This window comes from Podarcis erhardii (assembly GCF_964252035.2).
Source record: "Podarcis erhardii genome assembly, chromosome: 5".
Lineage (NCBI taxonomy): Eukaryota > Metazoa > Chordata > Lepidosauria > Squamata > Lacertidae > Podarcis > Podarcis erhardii.
The window spans coordinates 10,211,330-10,237,100 of NC_138509.1; the positions used below are offsets into that span (position 1 = coordinate 10,211,330).

General features: G+C 46.3%; 1 long non-coding RNA gene across 1 annotated transcript in view; it reads left to right on the forward strand.

The window, feature by feature from the left end:
* The window catches only part of LOC309343192, a 224,270-nt gene that overhangs the window by 81,508 nt on the left and 116,991 nt on the right, over positions 1–25,771 (forward strand). The gene's annotated exons all lie outside the window — the stretch shown is intronic.

A 25,771-nucleotide genomic window follows, 5' to 3' on the forward strand; every position in this document is an offset into this window, starting at 1 on the left:
GAAGACCAGTACCAGAAGCTTAATTGTCAGTTAGCTCTTGTTCTGATTTGTATTTATATACTTAAACCTATATTGTTTCTTTTTTTTGTAATATTGGATTTATTCTATGTTTGTTAAATTGTTTATTTTGCCATTTTTAAATTTATTGACATGCTCTCTATTTCATATATTTGTATTGTAATGTTTTGAATGTTTGTTGTAAGCCACTTTGGGCATAGCTGGTGGTGGAAAAGTGGCATATAAGTAATCTTAATCTAGCAAGCAAGCAAGCAAGCAAGCAAGCAGCCAGGACAGGGTGGTGGGTCCCCACCAGTACAACATACTTCAGAGACTGAGGGAAGGCGGTGATGGATTTACAGGGGAGAGGGAAACGTCTGTGAGGATGTCTTTGAACAAGGACCCTGCAATGCGCATATGCAGCGGCGTAGCGTGGGTTGTCAGCACCCGGGGCAAGGCAAGTAATTTGCGCCCCCTAACCCGGGGCAAGGCAAGTAATTTGCACCCCTAACCCCTAACCTGCCGCCACTGCCAGCTTCTTCTTGCTGCTGCCTGGGCTGTGGTATTTACGGTAAGGTAGCCACGGCGGCGGCGGCGGGTCCATGTCAGGTGATCTGAGGCGAGTTGCCGCTGGCGCTGCTGCCCAAACAACGCCGCTTGCCTGGAGGAGGAGGAGGAGGAGGGCAGAGAGGCGAGGAAAATGCAACATGGCCCAGCCGCTGCAGCGGCAGCGGCGGCGGCGGGGCTGTGAGGAGGGGCTGCCTGGCGCGCCCTCCGCGGCCCTGACGCGCGGGGACCGCGGCGAGCGCTGAGAGCCGCTGCCTGCCGGACGCCTTCAGCCCGGACGTGCGCACAGCTCGTCGGTTCCACGAGACATGGGGCTCTGCTACAGCCTGCGCCTGAGGCTCTTCGGCGACTCCGGAGGCGGCGAGCGCCCCCCCCAGATGTTGCGCCCGGTGCGGCTGGCCCCCCTGCACCCCCCACGCTACACCACTGCGCATATGCTCTGCTATATGTTTGCAAAACAATGATAAAAACAGAAATTTTGTAAACTGTGATCCAGAGGAAACTAAACACTGTAGCAATGCTCATGGGCAGTGGTGTAGCATGGGGGGCATAGGGACTGTTGCCCCAGGTGCAAAACTGTTATAAGGTAAGGGACCCCTGACCATTAGGTCCAGTCGTGACTGACTCTGGGGTTGCGGCACTCATCTCGCTTTACTGGCCAAGGGAGCTGGGATACAGCTTCCGGGTTATGTGGCCAGCATGACTAAGCCGCTTCTGGCAAACCAGGGCAGCGCACGGAAACGCTGTTTATCTTCCCACCGGAGTGGTACCTATTTATCTACTTGCACTTTAAGGTGCTTTCGAACTGCTAGGTTTGCAGGAGCAGGGACCGAGCAATGGGAGCTCACCCCGTTGCAGGGATCTGAACCACCGACCTTCTGATCAGCAAGTCCTAGGCTCTGTGGTTTCACCCACAGCACCACCCGTGTCCCTGCAAAACTCTTAGAGGTGCAAAATTGCGTGTTAAGATCCCCAGGAGCTTCCCAATAATAAAGACACAATTGACCCTGAATTTGGTTTTAGGTTATTGGCATAATTTGGGCCACAATTTTATTACAGATAGTGAGTGGTTTGTTTAGGCATTGGTTCCCGGCTAGCTGCACCTGACCTCAGCAGGGCAGCACTGACGCCTGGGCCCCACCATATTGTCAGTACAGGTAAACACTGTGGGGGAGCACTGGTACGGTCACGTGACTCAAGCTCACCCCAAAATGCTCCCAGGGACTTTTGCGTGGCCCTACCCCCCGAAAAGGCTTGGCAAAAGCAAGTCGAGCCCCTGGATTCCTTTAACGGAATACCTGTTGGGCATTGGAGGGGCCACGTTCTCTGAGCTCCCCTCCAGACCACCTTGAACCAATGCCTAACCACCAAACCTTACAAAGTTGTGATGATTTGCTATGCAGCAGGCGAAACCCAAGTGGCACCAGCCAATCGGGAAAATTCCTACCGGGCCCCTGTCCCAAAAGCAGATGACCCACGACGGCATAGCAAGGTCATAATGAACCCTAAATATAGGGAGGGTGGGTGGGTGATCCGGTGCCCGAAGTGAAAAAGGAATCCCTACGCAATGTGCAGCGGTATATAGGTCCCTCGGTTAATACACAAAAAATCCCATTGGCCAGCAACCGAGGGAACACCAATTGGGTTGTTGTGGCTATCCAATTGCTCCCACCCACTGTGCTGGGCCTGAGGGTTAACCGAGAGGCGGGGTCCGGGTACAGTCCGAGGTTGAGGGTGCGATATGGAGGCTGTCCGTCAAAGCTGAAGCGGGGTCCAAGGCAGGGAGGTCAGGAACCCTGGCTGGAGAGCAGGACAGGGTGCAGGCAGGAACAGGCTACCAACAATGTTGCTCCCGCAACCTGGGACTGGGCTGGCTGGCTTTTATCTGCCCCGAGGCATAGGGCGGCCCCGGTCCACAGGTGACTCACCTCTCCTGGCCTGGAGGCGAGCACTCCTCCTGCGGGAACTTAGTTCCCTCCACCTCTCTGCCCTGAGCCTCTGCAGCTCAGGAGAGGCTGGAGGATTACTGGACCCAGAGGCAACCTCAGCTTCCCCTGATGGGGCTGAGAGTGGAGCACCTGCAGGCAATGGGTCCTCCATCACCTCAGGGGCCAGAGCACACTCAGCTGGTGCCTGCACCTGAGGATCCAGCACAGGTGAGGACCCTTCAGGCTCAAGCCCCAGCCCTGGCTCAGCTGGTTCTGGAGGCGGGGACTCCTGTGCAGGCTGGGATTCCTCAGGTTCAGCCTCCGAGTCCAAATCCCAGGTCATCACACCCACACAACAATGAGGTCAGTCCTGATGATCTCACCCCTCCTGTGAGGAGGACCCGATTTTCAACACCTGGTGCTGCCTCAATACAGCTAGGCGCTCCCGGTACTGGTCTCCGTTGAAAGTGGTTTCTCCATGTGAACCAGGAAGTGATGTCTACAGACAAAGGAATGACTCTTCTTTTCTTATCTCTGTGGCTGCGATCTCCTGAGTGACATGGATGCCGTTTCAAACCACCGCCCCCACGCAACACCAGGCAGTGGCAACCCCTTAGAGAATCGGGGGTGTGTGTATTTAACAGTATCAGTGATGTGCAAATAAGGGATTCTGCACACAGCAGGAAGTAGTGGGGGGCGGAGGGTAAACATCGAAAAATAAGGTATACTGAAATCCTGATGAATGTATATTTTATCCCAAGGACTGCCTTACTATACAGACTACTTTGCTTTCCCAGAGGATTCTCATTAGACTACAGGACAAGAGGATTTATGTCATCACATATCATATTTATATGTTGTGCTTTTTTATAGGTAAACCATGATTGGAGGCTGTGCATTGATTTTGTGTTTGCACAAAGATGCAGGAGTGAATTAATTCTGACGCTTATGTACCTTCTCAAAAGTATTCCTATATTACACACACACACACCGCAAATGTAGATGTGGTCAGAAGAGAGAAGTGTTTAATTTGATTACGGTCAGTGCTTTTTTCCTTATTTTGACTCAAGAAAATCACCGGGAAAGGAAAGGAAACTGCCATTGGAGGTGGTAACAACAAAACTGACCAATCACTGTACTAGATTCCAATTCCTACTTCACACATTAAACGCTAGCTTCCATCTGAGACTCAGGAAACACCGTAACAGGAAATGAGGCCGCCATTGGGGGTAGCAATGGAACTGACAATTCACCATGCTAGAGAAGAAACTAATTTTTTTAAAAAAAATTAGTTTCTTCTCCCATTTAGATTCACAAAATGTTTAGGGGTATGTGTACCCCTGCGTCCCCCCAGAAAAAAACCCACTGATTATGATAATCGCTTTGTTTAACACCATGACAGGGAAAAGCAGGTGGTAAAGCTCAAATTGTAAAACACTTTAAAAACTTGTATGAACTCAGTCCAGCAGGCATCAACCCATCACACACACACATATATATACAGTGATACCTTGGTTTACAGGGGCGTGGGTGGCGCTGTGGGTTAAACCACTGAGCCTAGGACTTGCCAATCAGAAGGTCGGCGGTTAGAATCCCTGCAACGGGGTGAGCTCCCATTGCTCGGTCCCAGCTCTGCCAACCTAGCAGTTCGAAAGCACACCAGTGCAAGTAGATAAAGAGGTGCCGCTCTGACGGGAAGGTAAACGGCGTTTCTATGCGCTGCTCTGGTTCGCCAGAAGTGGCTGAGTCATGCTGGCCACATACCCCGGAAGCTGTACGCTGGCTCCCTTGGCCAGTAAAGTGAGATGAGCGCCGCAGCCCCAGAGTTGGCTACAACTGGACCTAATGGTCAGGGGTCCCTTTACCTTTTTACCTTGGTTTACAACCATAATCCATTATGAAGATCCTGTTGTAAACCAAAACAGGTTGTAACTCAAGGTGCGCTTTCGCCAATGTGGCTTCCAAAAAGGGGGGGGGGGTTGTAATCCCAAAAAAAGGGACACACACTTCAGGGTTTGACGTGGTTGTAATCCAAAACGGTTGCAATCCAAGGTACCACTGTATATATAACACACAACAGCTGCCCTGTCCATTTTCAAGACATAAAGTGTGGTGTAACGGGCAGTCCTACAGCATTATATAGATTAAAACAGGAACATTCTTGTGTACCTCCTAACATTTTATTCCTGCACCCAGGATCACCAGCTATTTCTGCCTCCCTGTGTTGCTGGTGGCCCCTTCCCCCTACTGCATTTTATATTCCTTTGCCAATCTGCCTCCTCAATAATAGTTTTCAGTTTTGTTACCTTAACGTGTAACAGAATATCTGATCTTTTTGGGTCTATATTTAATATAAGAGAAGGGAGTCCTCTTGTCTATAACCCCACCCTCTTTGTTGTTGTTGTTTAGTCCTTTAGTCGTGTCTGACTCTTCGTGACCCCATGGACCAGAGCACGCCAGGCACTCCTGTCTTCCACTGCCTCCCACAGTTTGGTCAAACTCATGCTGGTAGCTTCGAGAACACTGTCCAACCATCTCGTCCTCTGTCGTCCCCTTCTCCTTGTGCCCTCCATCTTTCCCAACATGAGGGTCTTTTCCAGGGAGTCTTCTCTTCTCATGAGGTGGCCAAAGTATTGGAGCCTCAGCTTCAGGATCTGTCCTTCCAGTGAGCACTCAGGGCTGATTTCCTTAAGAATGGAGAGGTTTGATCTTCTTGCAGTCCATGGGACTCTCAAGAGTCTCCTCCAGCACCATAATTCAAAAGCCTCCATTCTTCGGCGATCAGCCTTCTTTATGGTCCAGCTCTCACTTCCATACATCACTACTGGGAAAACCATAGCTTTAACTATACGGACCTTTGTTGGCAAGGTGATGTCTCTACTTTTCTGGCCAGTTTCAAATTACAAAGGATATAAATGGGTAGGGAATTTTTTTCACCTTTGGAGAATTTGTCAGAGGCTCCATTGGCATTCCAAAGGCAACCATGGGTGAAGCCAGCTTTTTTTGTTTCTTTCTTTTTGGCAACCCCCACTCCCCATCCTCCACTCCCCCCGGTCCTCCTTGCATAGTGGGCTGTCAGGGGAGGGACAGGCAGTGGTCGAGCTGCATGCTCCGGCACAGGGAGCGGAGAGCAGATGGGGGCGTGGCTGGAGCGCATCCCAGGGGCATGGCACACCACCCTCAGGGGCATGGTGCCGGCGCGATTGGGGTGTGTGCGTCACGCGTCCTGGGGGCGGCCACGATTGTACCCCCCTCCCCGATGGTGCTGGGGGTGGTGCGCTCCCCCGCCCCCCATTCCTCCACCAGTGGGGACAGGTCACTCCTTCCAGAGGCCCAGACTGAGTGCATGTGGGGGGGGGGTTGCAATTGGGCCCAGGGTCACATGCTGCCCACTCCTGATGTAAATAAAACAGTTTAAAGGCATGATGCTGGATTGACATATCAAACTGAATCCACATCTTACATGATGGCTTAAGAATCCTAGAACCAAGAAACAACAGTGTTGGTATTTCTGAATTAATACAACATGACTTCTTTGTTACAGCAATAGGAACAACCACGTATCTCAGAAGAACTGGTAAGTAATCTTTAATCAACCAAGCATGCAAAAAGACATTCTTGTTGATGAGGCCAAGTCTGAACTTGTTTTATGAAAGGCAGCCAGGTTTCAGAATGGAATTGTTTTCCTCTTTCCTATTCCTTTTTAGGGATAATGGAGACGGAGCAACGGCAGCCACAATTCTACATGCGCAGAAAAGGAAGTCAGGAGATGTTCCAACCAAGGAAGAATGGATCTTAAAACCAATTGGCCTTGCGGAAATTGCAAAATTGACAGCAATTGTAAGAGATCAAAACGATGAACTTTTTATTGAAGCATAGAGACCCCTTTTGGACCGTTTGAGGAAGCATTATAGCCAAATGATGTCACTAGCAGGATTCAAAATTTAAGTGGTGGAAGGGAAACGGCCGCCATTTTAATAAGAGAAAATAAGTATGAGATATAAGGAAAAAAGGATGGGAACATAAAAATCACGTCGATAACAACAACAACAACAACAACAATTTATTATTTGTACCTTGCTCATCTGGCTGGGTTTCCCCAGCCACTCTGGGCAGGTTCCAACAAAGATTAAAAATACATTAAAACGTCACACATTAAAAACTTCCCTGAATAGGGCTGCCTTCAGATGTCTTCTAAATGTCAGGTAGTTAAGGGTGGGAAGTCAAACCGTCCAGGGAAATATGTGTTAAAGTTGAAGTTAGTTTGTCAAAATTTCTGATTTCTTAAAATAAAAAAATCTATATATATATATATATATATACATATATATAAAGCAAGATAGGGCATTCCTGTGAGATAGGCTGGTACTGTCATCTCCATTTCCAGCATGGACTGAGAGTGGGAAGTATATGCAGAAAGATTTGCCTCCCAAGGGTGACCTGGTGAGTCTGTGGGTGAAGTGAATTTTGAATTGGGGACTCTGTGTCTTATACTACACCAGAGATCGGGGAAGTTTGGGGCCTCCTGGCTGGAAGTGGTGGAAGCTGTAGCCAAAGACATCTGGAGGGTCAAACTCTGCCTGCCCCTGCGCTGCACCAACACCTCTTTAGGTCAAGCACCTCCCTTGTATTGAGGAGATGGAAATGCGGCATGCCAGACCCTTAGAAAGATGTTTGGAATTATAAAAAAACCGGGAGCGGAAAAGAGCCTCTGGAGCCACGTGGGCTCTGTGTGGTTGTTTGTGCCTTTGAAATTCTTAAACAATGGCTGAAGGGCTCCTTTTGCTGTGGCATACAAGCAAGGTTAAACATTGTTCCTTCAATATCCATTTCTTTTCTAGCTTCCATGGAGAGAGGGGGAAAATTGAGATAAAGAAGTGTTATTAAAATTGTGACACACGGTTATAGGAGTATGTTGAGAATAGAAGGAGCCAAGACATCAGGAAAGGAATAATGAAATGCAAAAATCAGCCAGACTGACAATTGGGAGCCTGTGTAGCAGCTTAGCCTGTTGGTCTGAGGCTATTTGTCATAATCAGCAGCACTTTTCTCATTAGCAAAAAGCCATTACCAGTGGACTTTATCAGCAGCTGCGAGTTATCGTGGGGCACACAGCAATCCTAGCGTGTAGTCATGGGGTTCAGCCAAGGTCCCGCTGCTTTAATAAGCCGCCAACTCTTTCCCTAAGTTCTCAGTCAGGTGTCACTGCCATTCTCAGTGAGGCAGCCGAGAGCTGCCTATTAACCGGCTCGGTGCCAAGTCTTCCACAATTCCCAGAGCCCTGGTGGCAGATTTCTTCCCCTTCCCCTGCCCTTCCATCCCTCACAAACCAAGGGAGACTATTGTTGTCTCCTCTTCCTCACTGTCCCCAAGATAAGAGACTTCATTTCCACACACACATGCCCAATTTCCCATCACACACTATCAGACAAGCAGTTCTGTTCTCCTCAGTCTTTTCCAGCTAAAGGATACTGTTCTTCAGACATGGCGGCCACTGTAAAACATATTGGGCACTGCTGCCAGAGACAGAATGGCCTTTCACTTGCCTAGCCTGGCTTTACCGCCATTCGTGGCCTTTTGCTCCGGACCCTTGCTTGCTTTTTTGGCAGCCATGTTTGTTTTGAATGGGAGCCAAGCTCAGCTCCCATTTCCGATGGCCACCCAGATTGTAATGCCCGGACTCATAGGTCTACGAAATTTCACTAATATGTGCATTCTTTGCCTCAGTATAAGTATGTTGGTACCCATAACTTGGCTGAAGAAGTTGCACTGCAGAAATGGGGGGGGGGCTGCAAATCCTTAAGGATAGCTATGCTTTAGTTCGCATCAGAAAGTGCTGATTAGTTAAGCTAACCTGAATACGCGAACTGAATTGAATTTCACCTCCATGCTTAGTGCAAAGTGATGAACACGGGGGGCAAAAAATATAAATTTCACATATATACGTATGGGGTCTAAACTGGCAGCGAATGACCATGAATGAAATACTGGCTCACCGGGGGTTTCAGTTTGGCCGGTGAGGACATTTTTTCAAATCTGTCCATCAGCTGACCTCACTCCAACAGGGGGCGGGATTCCCCACAAAGAGATGGCACACCAAACCAATGCGTCCGCATCTTGATCATGATGCTAAAACAAAGGCTTTCTCCTCCATTTCAGCAGTGCCTTGTTGCCTGTGAGGTGCTTTGAAGCATCAATGATGCCTGGTGATTGACAAATGGGTGGTCACACTCACTTCTCAAATTTGGCCCACAAAGCCAGTCTTGGAAAAGATCTGGTCTGTGGATCCAAAAAGGTTTAGCATCCCTGCAGTTGCAGGAATCTGTGGTGAGACCACACTTGGCATGCCGTGTACAGTTCTGCTTGCCTCACCTCAAAAAGGATATTGTTGAGTTAGAAAAAGCTCAGAAAGGGGCAGTTAACAACAACAACAACAACAACTTATTATTTATACCCCACCCATCTGGCTGGGCTTTCCCAGCCACTCTGGGTGGCTCCCAACAGAATATTAAAAACACGATAAAACATCAAACATTAAAGAACTTCCCTCAACAGGGCTGCCTTCAGATGTCTTCTAAAAGTCAGTTTATTTCCTTGACATCTGATGGGAGGGCGTCCCACAGGGCGGGCGCCACCACCGAGAAGGCCCTCTGCCTGGTTCCCTGTAGCTTCACTTCTTGCAGTGAGGGAACCGCCAGAAGGCCCTCGGAGCTGGACTTCAGTGTCTGGGCTGAATGATGGGGATGAAGACTCTCCTTCAGGTATACTAGGCCGAGGCCGTTTAAAGCTTTAAAGGTCAGCACCAACACTTGAATTATACTCAGAAATGTACTGGGAGCCAAAGTAGGTCTTTCAGGACTGGTGTTATATGGTCCCAGTCACCAGTCTAGCTGCCGCATTCTGGATTAGTTGTAGTTTCTTAGTCGCCTTCAAAGGTAGCCCCATGTAGAGCACATTGCAGTAGTCCAAGCAGGAGATAACCAGAGCATGCACCACAACATTTGGTGCTTTTAGTTTGGAGAAAAGGAGAGTAAGAAGAGACTTGGTAGAGGTGTATAAAGTTTTGTGTGGCTTGGTGAAAGTGCATAGAGGATTTTCCCCCCCTTCCTCTCTCAAAGTACAGTGGTACCTTGGGTTAAGAACTTAATTCATTCTGGAGGTCCGTTCTTAACCTGAAACTGTTTTTAACCTGAGGTACCACTTTAGCTCAATGACAAACTTAGACAGCATCTTAAAAAGCAGAGACATCACCTTGTCAACAAAGGTCCGTATAGTTAAAGCTATGGTTTTCCCAGTAGTGATGTATGGAAGTGAAAGCTGGACCATAAAGAAGGCTGATCGCCAAAGAATTGATGCTTTTGAATTATGGTGCTGGAGGAGACTCTTGAGAGTCCCATGGAGTGCAAGAAGATCAAACCTATCCATTCTGAAGGAAATCAGCCCTGAGTGCTCACTGGAAGGACAGATCGTGAAGCTGAGGCTCCAATACTTTGGCCACCTCACGAGAAGAGAAGACTCCCTGGAAAAGACCCTGGTTGGATAGTGTTCCTAAAAGCTACCAGCATGAGTTTGACTAAACTGCGGGAGGCAGTGAAAGACAGGAGTGCCTGGCGTGCTCTGGTCCATGGGGTCACAACTAAACAACTAAACAACAACAACCACCACCACTTTAGCTAATGGGGACTCCCACTGCCGCCGCGCGATTTCTGTTCTCATCCTGAGGTAAAGTTCTTAACCCAAGGTACTATTTCTGGGTTAGTACCATCAGGTCTGTAACCTAAAGCGTCTGTAACCCGAGGTACCACTGTATTGGAACTTGGGACCATCCAATGTGGCTGACTGTTGAAAGATTCGTGACAGACAAAATAAATTACTTCTTCACACAGTGCATAGTTAAACTGTAGAATTCACTCCCATGAGAAGTAGTGATGGCCACTAATTTTAAAAGACTAATTTCAGTATTTCCCAAGCTTGGATCTCCAGCTGTTTTTTGGACTATAACTCCCATCATCCCGACTTAGCAGGACTGGGATTATGGTCAGGGATTATGAGAACTGTAGTCCAAAAACAGATGGAGATCCAAGTCTGGTAAACACTGGTCTAATTCATAGAGGGTAAGGCTATCAGTGGCTACTAGCCACAGGGGCTATAATGTACCTCCACTACAGCAGAGGTATGTTTCTGAATATAGTGGTACCTCAGGTTAAGTACTTAATTCGTTCTGGAGGTCCGTTCTTAACTTGAAACTGTTCACTTGAAGCAGCGGGAGGCCCCATTAGCTAAAGTGGTGCTTCAGGTTAAGAACAGTTTCAGGTTAAGAACGGACCTCCAGAACAAATTAGGTTTTTAACCTGAGGTACCACTGTGTAAGACAATAAGGAACCTGTTTTAAGAACCTTGTGTAATATGCTCCTAGTATTGAGGGGGCGCCATGGAATTGCCACATTCTGCACCCACCAGGTTCACAAGCTGTTTTACTATAGTAAAACCATGGGGAAACCCAGCCTGATGGGTGGGGTATAAATTATTATTATTATTATTATTATTATTATTATTATTATTATTATTATTATTATGACAGCCTGCCCACTTCCACTTCCTCTCTGAGTGGGCAGGATCCTCTTGTTTATTTTTATTTTTTAATGAGCACAGTGGAGATGTGGGGTGTGTGTGTGGTAATTGAGAGGAGCAGTTAGCCATTCGCTAATTAAACAACCTTTGGCCTTTTAAACCGCGTGGAGGTATTGTTTTCATTAGTTACTATGGTATGCTTTCTGTGTTTTCATTTTGTAAACCACCTTGTGATCCTTTGATGAAAAGTGGCTTAGAAATTTAATTAATTAATAGTAATAGGAGTCTGATTTGAGATTACAGTGGCCTGAATTGACTGGTTCAGAGCAAAGGGGATGCTTCTTACTGGGTGCAATGCATGGAAAACATGTTATTATAGATAATAATAGAAATTAATAAATGCTATGATTTTGATTACTTGGGGTGTTAAGGGAGAAATACAAGCTGCGGAGGAATTCCTGAAGTGCCTATGACAAACTGTGCTCCCTCTTGCCCTGAAGTGTGAACAGAGACTGGGGGTTCAGAAGGTTGCCAGGGTAACTGAGTGTGAGGTGACAGGAAAAGAGAGTTTTTGGCAAGATGTGCTGGGTAGAAAGAGGGGAAAGAAGAAAGACTGGGATCCATCTTGGGCAGGCTGGCTGAAGGCAGGCTGGGAGAGATGCCTTGGACTCCATGGCTGCATTGCTGTGGGAGAGAAGCCCTTCTTGATATGACCACGTTGTAAGATCTGGACTCCATGCAGACTGAATGTGTAAAATAGGTAAATAAACCATATTTCTTAAAGCTATGACAGGACGCGGGTGGCGCTGTGATCTAAACCACTGAGGCTTTTGGGCTTGCCGATCAGAAGATCGGCAATTCGAATCCCCGTGACGGAGTGAGCTCCCGTTGCTCCGTCCCGGCTCCTGTCAACCTAGCAATTCAACAGCATGCCAAAAAAAGTGCAAGTAGATAAATAGGTACCACTCTGGTGGGAAGGTAATCAGCGTTTCTGAGCGCTGCTCTTGTGTCGGGGTTCCGTTACGCCAGAAGCGGCTTAGTCATGCTGGCCGCATGACCCGGAAAAACTGTCTCTGGACAAACGCTGGCTCCCTTGGCCTGTAAAGCAAGATGAGCGCCGCAACCCCGGAGTCGTCTGCGACTGGACTTAACTGTCAGGGGTCCTTTGCCTTTACCTTTACCTTTAGGTAACACCATCACTTTAATACCTGTGTGCACTGCCAACAGATTCAAGAGTATCCCAAGGCTGTAAAACATGTAAGACAAAAGAAAGCTTAATCCCACGAAATAGGTTTATAGTAGTTCTCTTGCTGATGTGCTAGCAAGTTTATTACATGGGGGGGGAGGTATTTGGGGGAGCGCTTCAAAACATGACCCCACTCCTGATCTGATTGACAACTGAATGTCCACTTAAACTTGTTGAATTCGTTGTATGGTATGCATAGGATTTCTGATCATTTCCTCAACATTTACAGCACTTCCCCATTGTACGTTAGCAAAACATGTTTAACAAATAATAAAACAGCAGAGGAAAGATAACCAGGTCTTTATTTTCCTGTGCCTCGCTATTACTGCCGATGCAAGCAGAGAAGAGACCTTTGGGAGCAGCAGGGTTAATAGCAAAGCCTGTCCCCCACCCCACTTTTGAAATGGCTCTGTGGTTCGAGAATGACTCTTTGCTTCCCCTCTTAATCTGTATTTTACGAGTGAGAAGCTTTGCATTATGCAAATCGTTAGATAGGAACAGGTGACATTTCAGCAAAGAACATGATCAGCAGCCCAGGCCTGGATTGGGCTGCTGATTTATACATTAGTATTTGTCACAAAGATTGCAAGTGCTTCAGTCTACACTCTGCAATTTGCTTTCCCCCCATTCCTCCTACTCCTTAAGGTGGAAACTTCATCAAAGTGTTGAAAAAGAGCCAGAAAAAGGCCCAGCTGATGTATGCGCTTAATGGATTCGCTAGGAATGGCTGCTGGGTTAATTCTCTCTCTCTCTCTCTCTCTCTCTCTCTCTCTCTCTCTCTCACACACACACACACACACACACACACACACACACGATTAAACAATTAGGTGGCATCAATTGTCATTTTGCATGTTGATCCTCACCAAGGGACACAATAATGAATTTGTGTTTTCCTCATCCATAGGGGACTCAAAAGCAAACTGGGTCTGAAGGAGCTCAGTCAGCCCCCAAACAACCATCCTAGAGGCTGAAAATGTTGCATTGCATTTCCTCTATCTTTTAGTTCCTTTTTCGGTTTATATTTTAACAGTGGCTCAATACAGATTGATCTGCTTGCCTTGAAATACATTTTGTGCAGTAAATTAGTGCCGGGAAAGAAAGTGAGAAAGTGCTCCCCCCCCCAATTATCCAATGGGTGGGTTATTTTCCAAATATTATCACTACTCAGGCCTATGCAGAAGTGGGGGGCAGCTGAGTAAACTCCAGGGACCGACTGCTTTTTTTGTATGGCCTTATAACTTAATAATAATAATAATAATAATAATAATAATAACCACCCGCCCATCTGGCTGAGTTTCCCCAGCCACTCCGGACGGATTCCAATCAAGTGTTAAAAACAATACAGCATTAAATATTAAAAAATTCCCTAAACAGGGCTGCCTTCAGATGTCTTTTAAAGATAAGATAGCTGCTTATTTCCTTCACATGTGAAGGGAGGGTGGGCGCCACTACCGAGAAGGCCCCCTGCCTGGTTCCCTGTAACCTCACTTCTCACAATGAGGGAACCGCCAAAAGGCCTTCGGTGCTGGATCTCAGTGTCCGGGCTGAACGATGGGGGTAGAGACTCTCTAACCCATGTCCGGTCTGATTCAGAGTGAGTTTTCCGCCACTGGCGTTCTAGCCGTCTCAGCGATTGTATCATCACCCTCAGCTCCGGGGAAAACCACGGGGCTGTCCGGGCTCCATGCAATCGGAGAGGATGCTTCGGAGCCAAACAGTCAATAGCCCTGGTTAACTCCGTATTCCAACGGGTCACCAGGGAATCAGCTGAAAGGCCATCAACATGGGATAAAACATCCCCTACAACACTCTGGAAACTATTTGGATCCATTAAGTGGCGAGGGTGGACCATCCAAATCAGTCCCACCTCCCTGCAGAGGGGAAGGGTCGCGGAGAAGTCCAGTTGCACCAGGAAGTGACCTGACCATGGCACGTCTTTTGTTTCACTTTTACTTAATGTCAGATCACCAACATCCATCTAACAAGATTCCCATCCCAGGTTCTGCACGGACCTGTCACTACTGCATAGTCTCTTTTTACTTTTGCAAAGTGAGGTGCATAGAAATAAATGCAGCCTGCCCAATGGATTTTGGTGAATTACACACATATGCCCAGTTTATACTTCTTGCTGCTATTTGAAATTATGTATTTACATGGCTAAGGACGTCAGTACCTTAAGGATCACCTATCCCCGTATGAACTGCCCCAGACCCTGCGCTTGTCACCTGAAGGCCTTCTCTACATCCTCCATCCCAGAGAGGTTTGGAGGGTGGCAACAAGAGAAGGGCCTTTTCTGTGGTGGCTCCCCGATTGTGGAATGCTCTCGCCAGAGAGGCTCGCCTGGCACCATCACTACAGGTCTTTAGGCGACAAGCAGAAATATTTCTCTTTACCCAGCCTATGGGTAATATATAATCTATAGTCTGTCAAAGTGTAGGGTGTTATTATGGTGCCCCAGGGTCACTGATAGGGGTCGTGCCATTGCCCTAGCCCCCCATCTGGGCTTCGGACAGAGACCACGCCCCTCGGATTCTTTAGCACAGCGGTTCTCAACCTGTGGGTCCCCAGATGTTGTTAGACTACAACTCCCATCATCCCTGAGCTCTGGCCTTGCTAGCTAGGGGGTGATGGGAGTTGTAGTGCAACAACATCTGGGAACCCACAGGTTGAGAAAGGCTGCTTTAACCTTTTAGTAAGGAGGTGCAGGAGATGGCCACACCTCCCCTCTCCCGAACAAGGTTTTACCAGTGCCTAACCACCAAACCTGACAAAGCTGTGGCGATTGCTACGAGGTAGGTGAAAACCAAATGGCCAGTGCCAGTTAGCCAAGTGGAAAAATTCCTACCAGGCCCATCAATGGTGACCAACCAAGGTCCATAGCAAGTCCAATATGATGAACACATGAAAAGATGGCGGGAACAAGACTTGCCGCACTGTGGTTTAAAAGGAGTAAGCCACGCCACTGGCCACCTGGATTGGCTGGGCGGGGGCCATGATGCAGGGCTTCCTCAGCCCCCACTGTGTGTGGAGGCCACGTGATCTGACCACAACACCATCCCACTCGGAAGTGGGATGGCTTAACCTCAAGGCCCAGGTAAGCTTGTATGGGGAAATGATGCTCTTTCAGGCGCTGAGATCCCAAGCCACGTAACGCTTTATCCATTAAAACCATCGTAATTTTTTGCATAGGGACACGGGTGGCGCTGTGGGTTAAACCACAGAGCCTAGGACTTGCCGATCAGAAGGCCGGCGGTTCGAATCGCTGCGACGGGGTGGGCTCCCATTGCTTGGTCCCTGCTCTTGCCCACCTAGCAGTTCAAAAGCACATCAAAGTGCAAGTAGATAAATAGGTACCACTCCAGTGGGAAGGTAAACGGCGCTTCTGTGCGCTGCTCTGGTTCGCCAGAAGCGGCTTAGTCATGCTGGCCACATGACCCGGAAGCTGTACGCCAGCTCCATCGGCCAATAAAGCGAGATGAGCGCCGCAACCCCAGAGTCGTTCAAGACTGGACCTAATGGTCAGGGGTCCCTTTACCTTTTAATCTTTTGCATATCTACTTGGAAATAAGTCCCACTGAGTAGGATCACTCCCAAATCAGTGGGGAAAGGAGTGCAGCTGTAGCACCCATTTGTCCATAATTTCTGACTGCCACATTAAGTCAAGGTTAGAGAACATGACGGGCTGTAGTGAAGGCTCTTGGTTCTCCGAATGTACACTAAACAACGCGCAATCTGCCTAAGAACTAAATATCAGATTGGTTTGAAAAGACACAGCGTTTAGGAGCTGTTCATCATCCTTGCCTTTTTGTCAGTAGCGCAGTGCTGTGCCAATTACCCAACCGGTATTTGCCAAATGCAAAACTTTGACAAATTCACCCAAATGCAGATTGATTGCACAATTTTATTGAAGTCTTTAGTGCAAATTCATTCTGTTGCCCCTTTGCTGAAAGACCGTTAGCGAGGAAAGGCAATATAATAACAAGGTCTGTGTGGCCAGAGCACAGGACTCGGCAACTCGGGTAAGTCAGAGTCAAGATTAAATGTGGCACTGTCACAGTTTAGGACATCTGCTCCCAAAAGCTTGGTGGAGGTGACAATTTTAATATACATGTTGGCTGAGCGGACTGGAGCTGGCCTGAGTGCTCAGCACTGTGCTTTTTCCACAGTGTTTTGGTCAGTCATTTGTTTTTGCAAAACTGGTGGCTGTACCTTCTGTTCAGGTTAGCTTCATATATTAAGTTTTCTACATGTGAAAATAAATGTGGAAGATGAGAAATTCAGAAATATAATAATGTGTGAATGATGTGTTGAGGGTTTTATTCATGGTTGCATGATTCAGGCAGCTGCTGCATCTACCAAGTGCTTGATGCCTGTTCACTTTTGTCATACATGATATTACACATGCGTTGTCCTAAAAAAACACACCAATGTATCGATGTAGAATGAAAAAATGAAGGCACAGATGGAATATAGCATGATACCACTTATGGCCAGGGAATGTTTATTGATGGTGGCTATGGAAATTGTTTATGATTATTATTATGGTCACAGATCAGTTCCGACTTACTTACAATATCAGGAAAATCATAAAACACAACAGGAATACGTTGAATTGCAATTGGGTATAACAGAGACAATTCAGATATGTTGTTGTTTATATATTAAATCTTGATCACTAAAATACAGTATAACCTAAAATTATCATTTAAAACCTTAAACATTTTGGGAGTACAGCTTGTTCCCTAAGTTTATGGCAGTCGCACAGAATTTGGCCAGCCTTAGCGTGATCTCTGGATCCTTGTCCTCTACCAGGAGTTTTAGACATTGAAGTTTGGACCCATTTGGAGATTTTGTATAACAGGAGTGATAAATACCAAGCGTATATCCCCATAGAAACGGCAGCGTAACAAGACATGAGAGACAGTTTCTACCTCCATCAAGCCGCAGAGGCAGACTCATTCCACATATAGTTTACCCTCGAATCTGCCCTGCAATAAGGCTATGGAAATCAAATAAATAGCGGTCCTAATATCTAATGTCTCATTCTTCCACTACAGGATTAAGGCACTTTTTGTTTCCTTTGTGCTGTAAGGAAAGGTTGAAACCAAACGTTTTCACTTTTATCCATGACTGCTGGTGACAAAGTAAGGCTGTCTCACTAACGATGAATGGCTTATTAGACTCTTTTAACAACTGATAATTCACAGTGCATGCAATACAAACTCAAAAACAAGCAAACAGCCCCTACTGGCAGATGCACCATGTAACAGCATACATCAGTGGGTTTTAAACTATTGTGGGGGAATTCGGGTGGAGTTCCTTGGCAGCTAAGGGACGCGGGTAGCGCTGTGGGTTAAACCACAGAGCCTAGGACTTGCCGATCAGAAGGTTGGCGGTTCGAATCCCCGCGACAGGGTGAGCTCCCGTTGCTCGGTCCCTGCTCCTGACAACCTAGCAGTTCAAAAGCATGTCAAAGTGCAAGTAGATAAATAGGTACTGCTCCGGCGAGAAGGTAAACGGTGTTTCTGTGTGCTGCTCTGGTTCGCCAGAAGCAGCTTAGTCATGCTGGCCACATGCCCTGGAAGCTGTACACCGGCTCCCTCGGCCAATAAAGCGAGATCAGCGCCGCAACCCCAAAGTCGGTCACGGCTGGACCTAATGGTCAGGGGTCCCTTTACCTTTTACCTTGGCAGCTGGTGGGGGATTATCCATTGTGGAGATCCATAATGATCGAGGTCCCCTTCCCCTGCACTAGCCCTGTTAAGTTGTGGGCGAACATATCAGACGACACAGCGATTCTTCCAAAGCAGCTCTTTATTGTAAGCTGGAACAGAACTAACTGAGGAGCTCAGTCAGCCTGCTTATATAGAGCTCCAGAACAATGTAACTGTTGCCATTTTCTAAAACTATCCAATCACTGAACATCACTTTTCGATCCTTCATTTGCATAACTATCTACAGTATCCCCCTGCTGGCCCAGGGTGAGAACTTCAGTACATAACAAGCCCAATCCTGCGATAAAGCAAAACACACTCAAAACACATTATATTAACAATTTAAAAATCTGTTTCGAATTCTGTAGTTGGTTATTTCCAGCTTCGTGCACCCTTCATTGCATCTCCCCCACACGACTGCACTGAAGCACCCCTCAAAATATCCAGCATTTGCAGTGATGACCTGCACTTCAGAAGAGGCCTCAAAAGAGATCCGTTACAGAATGCCAGGATCACCTGTTCAAAGCAAATTGAGTTACCTACATTTCGCTCCGTCTTTTCCCCTCCCCTCACAAGTACAAAGCTAGAAGTTTCAATGGCCTGAGGCTCTTGCCCAGACACTGAGGTCCAGCTCCAAGGGCCTTCTGGTGGTTCCCTCCCTCTGAGAAGTGGAGCTACAGGGAACCAGGCGGAGGGCCTTCTCAGTGGTGGCGCCTGCCCTGTGGAACGCCCTTCCATCAGATGTCAAGGAAATAAACAACTATCTGACTTTTAGAAGACATCTGAAGGCAGCCCTGTTTGGGGAAGTTTTTAATGTTTGAAGTTTTATTCTGTTTTTAAGATTCTGCTGGGAGCCACCCAGAGTGGCTGGGAAACCTAGTCAGATGGGCAGGGTTATTGTTGTTTAGTTGTTTAGTTGTGTCCGACTCTTCGTGACCCCATAGACCAGAGCCCCTTCATGGATCACTGCCTTGCCGTGACGAAGGGGCTTGAATAACTCAGAGAAGCTATGAGCTATGCCGTGCAGGGCCACCCAAGATGGACAGGTCATAGTGGAGAGTTTTGACCAAACGTGATCCACCTGGAGGAGGAACCGGCAAGCCACTCCATCATCCCTGCCAAGAAAACTCCATGGACAAAGACAACAGGCATATAAAAGTTATGACGCTGGAAGATGAGCCCCTCAGGTCAGAAGGCGTCCAACATGCTACTGGGGAAGAGTGGAGGACAAGTACAAGTAGATCCAGAGCTGATGAAGCGGCTGGGCCAAAGCCGAAATGACGCTCAGCTGCGGATATGCCTGGAAGCGAAAGGAAAGTCCAATGCTGTAAAGAAAAATATTGCTTGGGCAGGGTATAAATAAATAAATAAATTGTTGTTGCTGCTGCCAGCAGAGCCCAAAATATATGTTCATCTCTTTTCCCCATCTCGCCGGGGCAACAATTTTTCCGGAAGCCGTTTCACAAACATTTTTTAATACAAGCTCTTACTGTCTGGAACCGTTTAAAAACTTTTAGCGCACACTCGCATTCAGGAAGACAAGGTTTACAGTCTTTCTTTCTTTGTCAATTTTCAAGAATGAGAGGTGATGCTTTCTGTCAAGAATTTGCTTTGCCTTGTGCTGATTTCATTAATTAGCAAAAGCCAAGGCTCTGTTAATTAGGTTCTTTGTGTGGAAGTTTGTGATTGGCTTGATTGGCACCAGCCTTTTACAGTTTGTGAAAAAGCCCTATTAGTGCAATGTGTTGGGGTGTCACGCTAGACCTCTCGATATAAGCACGTTATGCTCCTCTGAATCCAGGTTTGGTGGGGAGGGCCAAGAATACCTCCTACCTCTTCCTGATAACTGGCACTCGAACTCAGGATGCAAGGGAGAAACGTGCTAAGAGGAAGGCACATTTGGCAAACCCTCACCAAGATCAACTCCCATCCAAAAACCTATGTCCCCACTGTGGAAGGACGCGTGGATCCAGAATTGGCCTCCACAGTCACTTACGGACTCACTGTTAAGACTCTGCTCATGGAAGACAATCCTACTTGGCTTTGTTGTTGTTGTTATTGTTTAGTCGTTTAGTCGTGTCCGACTCTTCGTGACCCCATGGACCAGAGCACGCCAGGCACTCCTGTCCTCCACTGTCTCCCGCAGTTTGGTCAAACACATGCTGGTAGCTTCGAGAACACTGTCCCACCATCTCATCCTCTGTCCTCCCCTTCTCCTTGTGCTCTCCATCTTTCCCAACATCAGGGTCTTTCCCAGGGAGTCTTCTCTTCTCATGAGGTGGCCAAAGTATTGGAGCCTCAGCTTCACAGTCTGTCCTTCCAGTGAGCACTCAGGGCTGATTTCCTTAAGGTTTAATCTTAGGTTTAATCTTCTTGCAGTCCATGGGACTCTCAAGAGTCTCCTCCAGCACCATAATTCAAAAGCATCCATTCTTTGGTGATCAGACTTCTTTCTGGTCCAGCTCTCACTTCCATACAACACTACTGGGAAAACCATAGCTTTAACTATACGGACCTTCGTTGGCAAGGTGATTTCTCTGTTTTTTAAGATGCTGCCTAGGATTGTCATCACTTTTCTCCCAAAAAGCAGGCATCTTTTAATTTCGTGACTGCTGTCACCATCTGCAGTGATCATGGAGCCCAAGAAAGTAAAATCTCTCACTGCCTCCATTTCTTCCCCTTCTATTTGCCAGGAGGTGATGGGACCAGTGGCCATGATCTTCGTTTTTTTGATGTTGAGCTTCAAACCATATTTTGCGCTCTCCTCTTTCACCCTCATTAAAAGGTTATTTAATTTCTCCTCACTTTCTGCCATCAATGTTGTGTCATCTGCATATCTGAGGTTGTTGATATTTCTTCCGGCAATCTTTCATCCAGCCCAGCCTTTCGCATGATGAATTCTGCATATGTTAAATAAGCAGGGAGACAATATACAGCCTTGTCGTACTCCTTTCCCAATTTTGAACCAGTTGTTCCATATCCAAAGCTTTTTTTTCCAAAGCTTTTTCCTATGTGTTCCTAGGAGTGCTTCTTATACTGATTTTAACTCTCCTAAACTCAGATTGGTTTTCACATGATGTTTATTGATTTTGTTTAATATTTTTCGTAAAGGTGCTAATTACCTTTTGATATAATAAATTTCCCCTTTGGTTTAAATTTGTTGTCTGTATTAACTCTCAGGGCAACAAAGCCTGGAGTGTGACCGCGTCTCAAAATATCCCTAGAACTGAGTGTTAGAATTGCATTTGAGAATTGCAGGCTTTGCCTATAAATGGCACACTTCAGAGCACTGCTGTGACAAAGCATCAGATAGCCAATCACAGCTCATCTACTGCAGTATATAAACCAATGAGCATCATGGGCACATTGGGAATTTTAAAGAAGTTTCATGGGTGCAACGACGAAACAGCTGCTGTTAGAATGTCAGTGGTCATAAAATGGCTGCCATGGGAGTATCATTTATTGTTTTGTTTATTTATCAAATTTGTATAACGCCCATCATCAGAAGATCAGAGGGTGGTTCACATCATAAAAATCTTAACACAAAATGCATAATAAAGCAAAAACAAACCAATAAAACCTCTCCCACAAACACATTATTTCTCAAAATGTTTGGACTGTTTGTGTGCACATGCAATTTTTCTCTCTGTGTGTGTGTTTTCTGTATCACAGAGAGGGAGGAACATGAACAAAAACCAGCCAATGGAGAGACAAAACATGGGGCACTAGGCAAAATAAAATGGCGTCTCATAGAATGATCTGCCTGATATGGAGGGCCTACAGTAGATGGTAGCTTTGATGGGTCCTGCTATAGGACACCGAGGTTGTGGCCTCGGTCCTATGATGATAGTGGGCCTGTTTGATTTACCTTCAAGGAAGCTTTTTCAGAGTCAGTCATGGGGAGAACAACCATGCATTGCCAAATTCACATAGCTGGGGTGTTCTGGGCTAAAAATGACAGCGGATTAAATTAGGCAGGTGATGTAACAGCAAATGATTTTACGTCTGCCTTCTCGAAAATATTATGCAGAACTGGAATTTTAGGCAGGAAATGAGTTGTGTTTTTTAACTGCTTTTTAATTTGTAGCTTTATAGCCTAATTGCGTCACTTCAGGATCCCTTCAGGTACTGCAAGTATATGGTTATGTTTATTTTTAAGCATTTATGTTAGCATAAATTTGTATATAAGGTACAACTTTCTTTTTATGGTCTACTCAAAACCCACTTAAGAATTAATATCATGATGCTGTATTACTACCTTAGAACAAGGATATGAAAGCTGTGCTTCTCTAGTTCTCTAGATGGTGTTGGACTCCAACTCCCATGAGCCTCAGCTACTCGAGTCAATGGTCAGGAATGATGAGAGTAATAATCCAACTGGAAGCTTCAAGTTAGCTAGCCCTGCCTTGGAAGACTATCAGTGCTAATACACACTCTTATTCTCTTTCTCCCTTTTATTATCAGATTCCCATGTCATATCCCTCAGTTCCAATGTGGCAGGGAAGGCTGTTCCCATATGGAAGTTGCAGGGAGATACGAACCTCAGGTCCAGACTGGCTCCTTCAGCAGACATTTAGTACGGATGTCTTTTGGATCCTGGTCACAGGCTTGAACACATCATACTTTAGACATTTCAAGCGAGGTGCAAAGCAACCAGAGCATGTCATGTTTACACCGATATCTGTAAAGATTTCTGTTTGAATACAGTGGTACCTTGGTTCTCAAACTTAATTCATTTTGGAAGTCTGTTTCAAAACCAAAGTGTTCCAAAACCAAGGCGCGCTTTCCCATAGAAAGAAATGCAGAATGCATTAATCCGTTCCAGACTTTTAAAATAACTCCTAAAACAGCGATTTAACATGAATTTTACTATCTTAACGAGACCATTGATCCATAAAATGAAAACAATAAACAATGTACTGCAGTCACACAATCAGTCGGTAGCTGAACTGGATTTCACAAATTCACAAAAACAAAAAGCCACAAAAACATAAAATAGCAAAAACAGATAGACCTCAGTGGTCAAAACGGAAGTGTGGCACTCAAATCGGAAGTGTAACACTCAAAACTGAGTATGTTCGGCTTCCAAAGAAAGTTCAAAAACCGGAACACTTACTTCCGGGTTTGCAGTGTTTGGGTTCCAAGTTGTTTGAGTACCAAGGCATTTGAGAACCAAGGTACCACTGTACACAATGTTTGTAATCAATAGTACTGCGGAAAACCCTTTGACGCCAAAGAGAAGTAGGAGAAATGTAAAGTTATAATTAGATTTAGCAAGTACAAAGAACAACAGTTTTGAAATTTTGCCATATAGAGAGGTTTGCTGCCTGTTCCTCCTGCTGCTGTAGCAGCAGCAGCAGCAGTTCTTCTTGGTCTAAAATGCTTATGCCCATTCCACCTTAAATAGATTTTATCAGAGCGTGTGCTGGTAAGCCCATGCTAATATTGGCTCCAATAAAGAACAAATCAGTGCCCAACTCGACTCGTCTTATCGCACAGTCAAAACTGATGGCTGAAGAAGTCATAAAGATCCCATTTAATCTCTCGCCTATCTATCACTGTGAATGTCTTTATCCTCTTTGTGCAGTGGTAATATCTGCTCATTATGAAAGCAAAATAGATCTGGCATGAATAAAAGCGGAATGAAGTGCTCACTTTGATTTTGACAGCATGATCAGTGGAAGCAGTAATCTGTGAGAATCAAAAGGGCTAAATTATTCCATAACCATAATTTGAGGGAACAGCTCAGAGCATACACATCTGCTTTCATATATTGTGACGTGCGCTGATAAAACATCCTTCCCAATTTACTCTCTCTGTGCTTGACTAATCTTCAACAGCTCTCACAATGTCTAATCATGCCATCAAAAAGGAGAAGAAGTTCAATTGAGACTCAAATGAAAGAAGATTGGAAAACTATCTTCAATTGAAATTACATTTGTAAATGAACCATCTTTTTTGTTGTTAGTTTTCCCCCTGCTCAGACTCTGTTATGGTGAATCTGCCTGGAGATGCAGTTATGCGCAGAAAGAAGCAACGTGTTGTTAGAATGTATTTATTTCACTACCACTGGTGTAAAATCGGGGAGGTTTATGAGTTGTGGGGCATATTTTCAAGTGCAATATTATTTTACTTGCATCGTGAGCTGCTCCGGTTCATTTTTCGGCCACAATCCAGAACAGAACTTGGCATACAAGATCCCTAGCTGCAGAAATCGGTGGGGGATACCCAACTAAGTCATACTCAGATCTGACCCAGTGGATTTAAGTTGTTGTTGCTGCTGTTTTGTCGTGTCCGACTCTTCATGACCCCATGGACCAGAGCACTGCCTCCCGCAGTTTGGTCAGACTCATGTTTGTAGCTTCGAGGACACTGTCCAACCATCTCGTCCTCTGTCGTCCCCTTCTTCTTGTGCCCCCCATCTTTCCCAACATCAGGGTCTTTTCCAGGGAGTCTTCTCTTCTTGTGAAGTGGCCAAAGTATTGGAGCCTCAGCTTCAGGATCTGTCCTTCCAGTGAGCACTCAGGGCTGATTTCCTTCAGAATGGATCAGTTGGATCTTCTTGCAGTCCATGGGACTCTCAAGAGTCTCCTCCAGCACCATAATTCAAAAGCATCCGTTCTTTGGTGATCAGCTTTCTTTATGGTCCAGCTCTCACTTCCATACATCACTACTGGGAAAACCATAGCTTTAACTATACGGACCTTTGTTGGCAAGGTGATGTCTCTGCTTTTTAAGATGCTGTCTAAGTTTGTCATTGCTTTTCTCCCAAGAAGCAGGCGTCTTTTAATCTCGTGGTTGCTGTCACCATCTGCAGTGATCATGGAATTAAGTTACATGCCCATTAATTTCAGTGGGTCTACTCTGAACATGACCAATGTTGGATAGCATCCAACAGGCTTAACTCCAGCCATTGCTAATGGAGATGCCAATTGAATACCAGCCAACCATACGTTGCAGGGTGTTATGTGCCCAAAATAATGGCTGTGTGCACCAGAGCAGGTCCAGGTGATGTCAGGAGACCCTCAGCCTGCAGAACCTATCACATACCTCAATGCAGGTCTTTGCAGAATGCAGGAATTCCTTCCCAATCCCATACATCAGGGTGGTCCAGCTTTTCATACCAAGTGGACCACACAAGTACTCCGACATGGAACCTGTGGGACACACACTGCTTTGTTGCCTCTTTGAGGCTCTGGAGCGATTCCAGAGCTTTCCCACATCCTTCCCAAAACTGGGGAAACACTAGGTTTTGTGAAGCAGGAAGGAGGACTCTAGGACCCTGAGCCCTCACGTCTCCTTCCCAAAGCCCAGCACCTTGCTTACCAGGCTTTGAGAAGGCAGTGTGAGGGTTGCAGGGGGTGGAAGCATCAAATGTTGCTGAGGGCCGCCAAAAAAAGGCCTCAAGGGCCACATGCAACCCTTGGGCCCTGCATTGGACTCCCCAGCCATAAAGCTTCTCACTACATTTGCTGATATCCTACAATAGGGATGGCGAATAGGAGTTTCTGTTATCTGGATTCACTACCTTCTCCAGAAGCTAGGAGGAGCTAGAACTCTTCCTTCCTGGATGGTCACACTTTAGAATAAAGTTGGTCAAGTTATGTAAATTCCCTGTTTGTGGAATGTTCTCCCCAGGGAGGTTTGCCTGGGACTTTCATGGTACAATTTTAAGCGTCAGGCAAAAATGTTCAACCAGGCCTTTGGCTGATTGATACCCAATGCCCTTTTAAAATGTGTTGGAG